The following is a 9,794-nucleotide window of genomic DNA, read 5'->3' as shown; positions in this document are numbered from 1 at the left end:
ATTATGAAATTAATAATATTTATTAATTTGTCATTAATTTTAAATATAAATTTTAAATTTTTATGCGATTCGTTCAAATAACTTGCACGCACGAAGCAATGGACGCTTCGTGTTACCCTTAAGGGGTGTTGTATAATGCGGGCATGCGACGACGAGCAAGGGAGCTCGTCGCCCGTGCGGCACGAATGCAATGAGCAAGGGCGTAGTGCACGAGCACAAGGCAGCAGCCCTGCCTTGTGTCGTGTGCCACGAGCAATGAACGAATGGGCATGGGCGAAGGGCGAGCCAAGGCAGTCGCGTGTGGGCAGCAAGCGAGCTGCGCCACAACGCGCGCTGCCTCGCACAAGTGCGCGCAGCCTCGCGCGCAGCGAGCGCAAGCTCGCGTGCCACGAGCGCTGCGCCCAGCACTGCTCGCGCGCGCAGCGCGCGATGTCGCTCGCCCAGCGAGCGATGTCGCGCCCCAGCGAGCGATGTCGCGCCCCAGCGAGCGATGTCGCGCCCCAGCGAGCGATGGCTCGCCCCAGCGAGCGATGTCGCGCCCCAGCGAGCGATGGCTCGCGCGCGCAGCGCGCGATGTCGCTCGCCCAGCGAGCGATGTCGCTCCCCAGCGAGCGATGGCTCGCGCGCACAGCGAGCGAGCCAGCGCGCCCAGCGAGCGATCGCGCGCGCGCACTGCGAGCGATAGCTCGCGTGCGATGGGGCGCTGTGCGGAGGCTTGCGATAGGACAGCAGCAGCTATGCGACGAGCGCATGGGCTGCGCGCACATGGCCAGCAATGGCTGTGTGCGTACGGCCCATGGGCGTGCAACGCGTAGGGTGTTTGCGTTACGATTAGATCGTTTTGAATGTTTAATTTGAAAATTTCAGTTCACGTGATTTTAATTAATTTTAAAATTAATAATTTGAATTAATTTCTTGGATTTTAATTTTGAATATTATAATTATAATAAATGGAATTTATTCTAATTATTTTACTAAAATTAAAATCATGAAATAATTTAAATGCGACTGAAATTAAATTAAATTTTTGGATTCAATTATAAATTTATATGAGCTTTAAATTTTAATTAAATTTGTATGTTTCCGGTTAGACTAGAAATACAATTTTATGTTTAAAATTAGTAAAGCATATGAATTTATTGGTTTGAGTGGGAGCGCTTTTAGTCATAAACTCTTGATTAGGTCTACAAATCCTTAAGGTTAAAACAACTCGATTAGAATTAATAAGGACTGAATAATTGGTAGATTATTGGTGCCCTTGATTAATTGCAGCAAATGTTTACGTGATGCATAATGTGTTTTACTAACCAGCTATGTGGGCCATTCATGATAATGAATGGGTGAATGGTATATATTGTATATGTACTGTTTTGCAGGTTATGAAGTGACTAGTATGGCCCAAATAGGATAGAAAATATGGTCTGCGTACCATTAATTTGAATGTAATTGGTCTAAAGCACCAAAGTTATTTTTCAATTCAAAATGGTCTGCGTACCATCAAATAGTTGTAATTAGTTATAGCTTATCCTATTTGAAGAAAATGGTGCCTCCCACGGAGATTTTCAAGACGGACTTTGAAGTCAAAGCTTCAAGATGAAGTCGGGCCATACTAGATCACAAATATCTTATGCATGTTTTAAGTTATTTATTGTTTTAAATATGTCTTAAAATGCATGAGATCATAAGCTTGATTATGTTGCATGATTAAGGATTTTAGTTCACTTAAAATCTAACCAACATAGTAAGAGCCTTAAGTTCCAAACTTAAAAATTGGTTTAAAAGGTGCCATGCCAAAATATACACTTGCTTGGATATCCTTTACATCAATCTAGTAATAGTTTTCGCTCAGCGAGGTGTTACTTATTGGTCCTAAAGGGGCAAGGTACACAAATAATTGTGAGTACATGTTAGTTTTGGTGAAACTCAACGATATAAGTAAGGAGTCCTTTTATGTCGTGGCAAATTCGATAGGTTTACCTAATAAGTTCTTAGACGTACCTATCAACCAAGAATAGTTTCTAGACTATTAGCAAAAGGCTTTTGCTTACCTAAGATGTTCTAGGATTAAGTCGACAAACTGTGCTTAGTTCTTCAATGATTTTAGGATCTTGGAATCATTTTATTCACACCTGCCGGAACACATAACTTGAATAAAATGCTTAATAAACATTGAATTATGCATGTATGCTAGAATTTAAGTTTATTAAGAGAAACTGTGAATGGTTATTTATTTGTTTATTCTTTTCAATTGTAGTTTTAATATGGCAAACAACAATCAAAACATCATCATGGGTTCTGAGCTTATGGTCAAGCTGAACCTGACAAATTTTCTTGAATGGGAAGCTAAGCTAGTTGAAATAGTCAAACTCAATGGACTTGAGTATGTACTATCACATCCCATGCCAAGCTACTATGCCAGAGACATGACCCCTGAGAGATTTTACGCCTGGGATGCGGATCTCAAAAAGGTTATGAGTCTCATGCTGAACAATATCCCTGATGATTGGGCTAGAAGGTTTGTAGCTTATGAACCTTTTACGCTCATCAAGAATCTGAGGGATATCTGTCGTGGAAGTACGGAGGACAGGGACCTGAACGTCCATGAGTTGATTGAATCAATGTCTGGGCTAAAGGTTAGTTCTCCCAACAGGTGTTATAGGATGGAGGTCCAAGAAACACATGTTCAGCTCCTTCGCACTAAACAGAGGGTAGGCGTCCCACTGAGGTTCCATGTGGATCTTATGTGTTCATATTTTGATCGCCTAAGTCTACTAGAAACACCAATAAGCGAAAGGATGGCAGTCTCTGTCTTGCTCAATTCACTACACAGTGGGTTTGGTCGCTTCAAGCAACAATACCTAAGTGAACCAAGAGAAGAAACAGTTGCAGAATTTATTCACCTTGTCAGAAAGGCTGAAATAGTACTGGACTGTGAAGCCAAAGATTTACTCAAGGCTAGAAAGAGACCATTCAAGAAAGGTGGAAAGTCCAAGGGCAATGCTAAATCAAAGCAGGACAAGTCCACATCAAGCTGTCTTTATTGTGATGGAATAGGCCATTACAAAAGAGAATGTCCAAAGCTAAAGGAAGATCAGAAGAACGGAACAGTCGTTCCATCTTCAGGTATTTTCGTTATAGACTGTATACTTGCTAATTCAACTTCTTGGGTATTAGATACAGGTTGTGGCTCACACTTATGTTCCAATCCACAGGGACTAAGAAGAAGTAGAAAGTTAAGCAAGGGAGAAGTCGACCTACGAGTGGGAAATGGAGCACGGATTGCTGCATTAGCCGTAGGAACTTACTATTTGTCGTTGCCCTCCGGGCTAGTTTTGGAACTGGAAGAATGTTTCCATGTTCCAAGTCTTACTAAAAACATCATTTCAGTTTCTTGCTTAGATGCTAAGGGATTTTCCTTTATAATAAAAGACAATAGTTGTTCGTTTTATTTTAAAGAGATGTTTTATGGATTTGCTAGATTAGTCAATGGACTTTATTTATTAGATCACGACAAACAAGTATATAACATAAATACCAAAAAGGCCAAAAAGGATGATTCAGATCTCACCTATCTGTGGCATTGTCGATTAGGCCATATAAACTTGAAACGCTTAGAAAGACTTCAAAAGGAAGGAATTCTAGAACCATTTGACTTAGAGGATTATGGTAAATGCGAATCATGTTTACTTGGCAAAATGACAAAGCAACCTTTCTCTAAAGTTGGAGAAAGAGCAAATGAACTATTGGGTTTAATCCATACAGATGTATGTGGACCAATGAGTACAAATGCTAGAGGTGGTTTCAGCTACTTTATCACTTTCACTGATGACTTCAGTAGGTATGGTTATGTCTACCTAATGAAGCATAAGTCTGAATCCTTTGACAAATTCAAGGAATTTCAGAGTGAAGTAGAGAATCAATTAGGCAAGAAGATTAAGGCACTGCGGTCTGATAGAGGCGGTGAATATCTGAGCTATGAATTTGATGACCATCTGAAAGAATGTGGAATTCTATCAGAATTGACTCCTCCTGGAACACCACAATGGAACGGTGTGTCAGAACGGAGGAACAGAACCTTGCTAGACATGGTCAGGTCAATGATGGGTCAGGCCGAACTTCCATTAGAATTTTGGGGACATGCACTAAATACAGCTGCACTCACTATAAATAGAGCTCCGTCTAAAGCTGTCGAAAAGACTCCATACGAATTATGGTTTGGAAAGCCTCCAAATGTGTCTTTTCTTAAGATTTGGGGATGTGAAGTATACGTCAAACGATTAATTTCAGACAAATTTCATCCAAAATCTGACAAATGTATCCTTGTGGGCTATCCAAAGGAAACAAAGGGGTATTACTTCTACAATACATCTGAGAACAAAGTGTTTGTTGCTCGAGATGGTGTCTTTTTGGAGAAGGATCACATTTCCAAAATGACAAGTGGGAGAAAAGTAGACCTCGAAGAAATTCGAGTCGAACAACAAACTCTAGAGAATGCTCAAGATGACATTCAGGATGAAACTCAGAGATCTTTAGAAGAATCTGGTGAGAATCATGGTCAATCTAGAAATGTTACCCCGCGTAGATCGCAAAGATATAGATCTCAACCGGAAAGGTACTTAGGTATTTTGACGAACGAGAGCTATGACGTTCTATTACTTGAAAGTGATGAACCTGCGACTTACAAGCAAGCTATGACGAGCCCTAGCTCCAAGCAGTGGCAAGAAGCCATGCAATCTGAATTAGACTCCATGTCTGAAAACCAAGTATGGGATTTGGTCGATTTGCCAGATGGCTACCAAGCCATTGGAAGCAAATGGGTTTTCAAACTGAAAAAGGACAAGGATGGGAAACTTGAAGTTTTCAAAGCTAGATTGGTTGCAAAAGGTTACAGGCAAGTCCACGGTGTGGATTACGATGAAACCTTTTCACCAGTTGCAATGCTAAAGTCTATTCGAATAATGTTAGCAATCGCTGCATATTACGATTACGAAATATGGCAGATGGATGTCAAAACTGCTTTCTTAAACGGCGTTTTAACAGAAACTGTGTTTATGACACAGCCTGAAGGTTTTGAGGATCCAAAGAATGCTAAAAAGGTATGCAAGCTAAAGAAGTCAATCTACGGATTGAAGCAGGCATCCAGGAGCTGGAATATACGTTTTGATGAAGCAGTCAGTGACTTTGGTTTCATCAAGAACGCAGACGAATCTTGTGTATACAAGAAGGTCAGTGGGAGCAAAATTGCTTTCCTAGTATTGTATGTCGACGACATATTGCTTATCGGAAATGACATTCCTATGTTGAACTCTGTCAAGATTTGGCTTGGGAAATGTTTTTCGATGAAGGATCTAGGAGAAGCACAGTACATATTGGGCATCAAGATTTACAGAGATAGATCTAAAAGGATGATTGGACTTAGTCAAAGCACTTATATCAATAAGGTGCTTGATAGGTTCAAGATGGCGGACTCCAAGCGAGGCTACCTACCCATGTCTCATGGAATGACTCTAAGCAAGACTCAGTGCCCAAAAACACTTGATGAGCGTAGACGAATGAATGGGATTCCATATGCATCATTGATTGGTTCAATAATGTATGCTATGATATGTACACGCCCGGATGTTGCGTACGCACTCAGTGCTACGAGCAGATACCAGTCAGACCCAGGAGAGGCGCATTGGACTGCTGCCAAGAACATTCTGAAGTACCTGAAAAGGCACAAAGATGACTTCCTGGTCTATGGTGGAGATGATGAATTAATTGTTAAAGGCTATACGGACGCAAGTTTCCAAACCGACAAAGATGATTTCAGATCACAGTCTGGGTTTGTCTTCTGCCTCAACGGAGGAGCAGTAAGCTGGAAAAGTGCTAAGCAAAGCACCATTGCGGATTCTACAACTGAAGCGGAGTACATTGCTGCACATGAAGCAGCAAAGGAAGCTATATGGCTAAGGAAGTTCATAGGAGAACTTGGTGTAGTCCCCTCCATTAAAGGACCAATAGCCCTGTATTGTGATAATAACGGAGCTATTGCACAGGCAAAAGAGCCTAGACACCACCAAAGAGTCAAGCATGTACTTCGTAGATTTCACCTTCTACGAGAGTTCGTTGAAAGAAAAGAAGTCGAGATAAGCAAAATTGGAACTGATGACAACATATCAGATCCATTAACTAAACCTCTGCCGCAAGCGAAGCACAAGTCGCACACTGCAGCTATGGGAATCAAGCATATTGGAGAATGGCTTTGATGTCTCTGTTTAATGTTTTAAAGTTTTAGAGTTTAAATCTTTGTAAAACATTATTGGTTAATCATTCACAATAAATGAAAGGAATTCATTTTTCCATTTAATTTGTGGTTTATTAAATGATGAGTCCCTTCAACTTGACGATATATTCAAGATAGACTGTCAGGACCAGTCCTGTGACTAAGAAATGTCTATCAAGTGAACTTGAATGTCAAAGGTTGAAAATGGTCCCTAATCGGAGTTTTCTATAAAATTGGACGCATAGAAAACGTTAGACGATTAGAGTGCAAGATGACTAGTAGTTCTGTTTCTTGAACTATGTGGACATGGCAATGTCATAATCATTTGCATAGATACTTACTTTGGGAAGACTAGTATCGGACAAGACCTATGAAACTTTACTGTAAGAGATGAAAGTCTGTCATAAGTAAATTTCATTAAATTATTAGACACTAAATCCTCAATACCTGAGTGATTTGAGATTACTTGTTTGAGAACTGGTTGCTTTGACGTTGACCAACCGTCGCACCGTAAAAGGAGGCTATAAAGGCAACGCTCAGGTAATCACCTATCAAACGAAGTCTAATCTCAAGATCGCAAGATTGGGATTGTCCTCCCATAAATCGGGATGAGATGCTTAAAAGTTGTACAAGGCCACTCGGAGAGCTAGAAACTGTGAAATGCATGGCCGTGCTCGGATGAATCATAGGCTATGATTATCTGTTTATTTGATCAGTTGAACTCTGAAACCGAGGAACACCTCTGGACATAATAAGGATGACAACTCTTACCTTATGTTCAAGAGCAAGCATCGAGCGACAAAGGAATTAGGAAATGCACACTTGTCCCTAAGGACAAGTGGGAGACTGAAGGAAATAATGCCCTTGGTCCAAGTATGCATTCTATGTTAAGTCTAATAAATGCGGTTCAGTATTAATTAACAAGTTAATAATTCAGTGAGATCAAGTGAGCTGAATGCCTAGCTAGAGGCCGCTTCAGTTCAAGTGGAATTAATGATATTAATCCACAGCTTACTCTTGACTGAACCCGTAGGGTCACACAAATAGTACGTAAACGGATCAAGTATTTAATGGCATTAAATACTCCATCTATGAATATTCGGAACCGACGGATCTTGGTTTCAGTGGGAGCTAAGATCGTCACAGGCAAGAAATGAATACTCCGGAAACGATGATATTGCCGGAAACGGAAATATGGATCGTATCGGAAATATGAATATTATCCAAGTCGTAGATGTTGCCGGAAACGGAAACATGGTACGTATCGGAAAATATTATTGGAAATGGAAATATTACCAGAATCGGAAATATTACCGGAAACGGAAATATTGTCAGAATCGGAAATATTGCCGGAATCGGAAAATAATTCCGGAAACGGAAATATTAAATATTTGTTCGAAACGGAAATTAATTCCGGAATCGGAAATATTAAATATTGTTCGTATCGGAAATAGATTCCGGAAATGGAAATTTAATCGGAAGCGTATCGTACGAATTAGCATCGGACGAGGCTTGCCGGACGAAGGCCCAGCACGAAGCCGGGGCCATCGCCCAGCAAGCATGCGCGCCACAAGCCCAGCCAAGGCAGCGGCCAGGCCTACCGCAAGGCAGGCCCAGCGCGCGCCAAGGGCCACGGCTGCGTGGGCCGTGCTGCGCGGGCTGCTGCTCGCACGCACATGGGCAGCCCTTGTGGCTGCCGTGTGTGTGTGAGTTTGTGCTCATGCGTGATTCCTGAATCTACAAGAGTCAGTGTATGATTAAATTTCTATTCCTAAATTGGATAAATTAATTAAATAGAATTCATGTAGGATTCTAATTCCAATTAATTCGCATCCTACTAGGATTACGATTCCTTTTCCATAACTCTATAAATAAAGGCCTAGGGGTCATAATTTATACACAAGTTTCAAAGTATTCAAAAGTGAGTTTTTTGAGAGAAAATTAAAACACACATCTTGCTCAAAAGTGCCGAAATTTTCTAGTACCTTAAGGGCGATTCTAGTTGGTCAATCTTAAGGCGGATCCGGACGTGCTGTGGACTATCTACGGAGGGACGACACTTGGAGTCCTAAAAGACTTGTTCTTGTTCGGTTCGGGCGCAGCTAGGGAGGGCACGCAACAAAGAGTATGCATCTAAATTATGCTATATGATTATGTGTAAATAATATGTTGTCCTGGGTTAATGGTTGTTTCCGCATGATCTATGTAGTGTCATATGTATCATAACCTAACAACTCTATCCTTTTTTCTAACACTTGTCTTGTGCAGGTACTGGAGTAAAAAGAATGGTCTTGATTGCAGAAAATCTTGACTATTCTCCGTCCCTATTCGAAAACTTTGACTTTCGTTTTCTTAACCGAACGCTCAGTCAAAGTGGGGGCTTCTATAGACACCTAATTCGTGTCTCCCCTAATGGGATAATGACGAAACCATTACCCTTTCTAGATGGTTGGTACAACTCCGTGCGAAAGTCCCAAATGCTAAGATACAATCCAAAATCCAAAGTCCAAGTCCTGAGCCCGTTCCCTTTTCGGAACTTGACAAAATTCAACTTCCAAAAACAAAATTCAAAATTCAAACACAATCTCACCCAATGGACCTCTCTATTTGTTTTATAAGGCCATTTTCGAATCAAAATGCCATTAAGTAATCCAAAATCGAGCGCCGGCCCATAAAACCTAGCATGTCGGGCCCCGTCCCGTATAAGCGAGTCCGAAATACAAATCTCGGTACAAAAGTATGTTTTAAGCCGCAAAATTGCCTTAACCACCAAGTAAATGCTACGCTCCAAAGTTCGTACAAAGTACAAAGCCACGGTACAAAAAAAAGGGCAGCGTCATCGTCCTTGTTTGGCGCCACCTGGGACACGTCACCAGCGCCTGGAGCAACTCTTGTGCTTGGCACTGATGTGGCTTGGTGTTTAGCCGGCTAATCTCCTATTTAAGCCATTCAGTTTCACCCAAATGAGGGGGGGGGGGGGGGGGGAATAATTCAACTTAACGTCGTAATACGCATTTTTCCTCTCAAAACCCAAACACCAAATTCAATCTTCAAACTTTCAATTTTCCTACAATTTTCTATAAAATATCAAAGCAAATGGGAGTACAGGTCGGAAAACTAGCCTAAGCCTAACAAGATAAACCGAATACCTAATAGAAACTACCATGATTTAATCCAACTTTCTAACTTTCTTATTTCAAGTTTACTAATCCTATGATGTTATTGTGATGTTCATACACACTTTAACTAGGAAATGTCAAAAAAGGAGTAATCTTTGAGGGGATTTCATAATTGAAACCCCCCTCAAATTATCTTCTAAACTCCCTTTACAAGTCTCAAGTTTCAATATTTATGCTTTTTTTTCAAAAAACATGATTAGTAAGTTGAGGCTTTCATTCTTGAAAGTGTTCCTTACAACAATCATCATCAAATCTTCAAGAAACTTCAACTTTATTCAAGATCAAGGATGTTTAGGAAATTCCAAACTCTCTTCCAAACTAAAACACATGAACAAACCAATTTCTATATT

The sequence above is a fragment of the Spinacia oleracea genome, chromosome 4 (assembly GCF_020520425.1).
Source record: "Spinacia oleracea cultivar Varoflay chromosome 4, BTI_SOV_V1, whole genome shotgun sequence".
Taxonomy (NCBI): domain Eukaryota; kingdom Viridiplantae; phylum Streptophyta; class Magnoliopsida; order Caryophyllales; family Amaranthaceae; genus Spinacia; species Spinacia oleracea.
Note: the sequence above shows the minus strand (reverse complement) of the source record.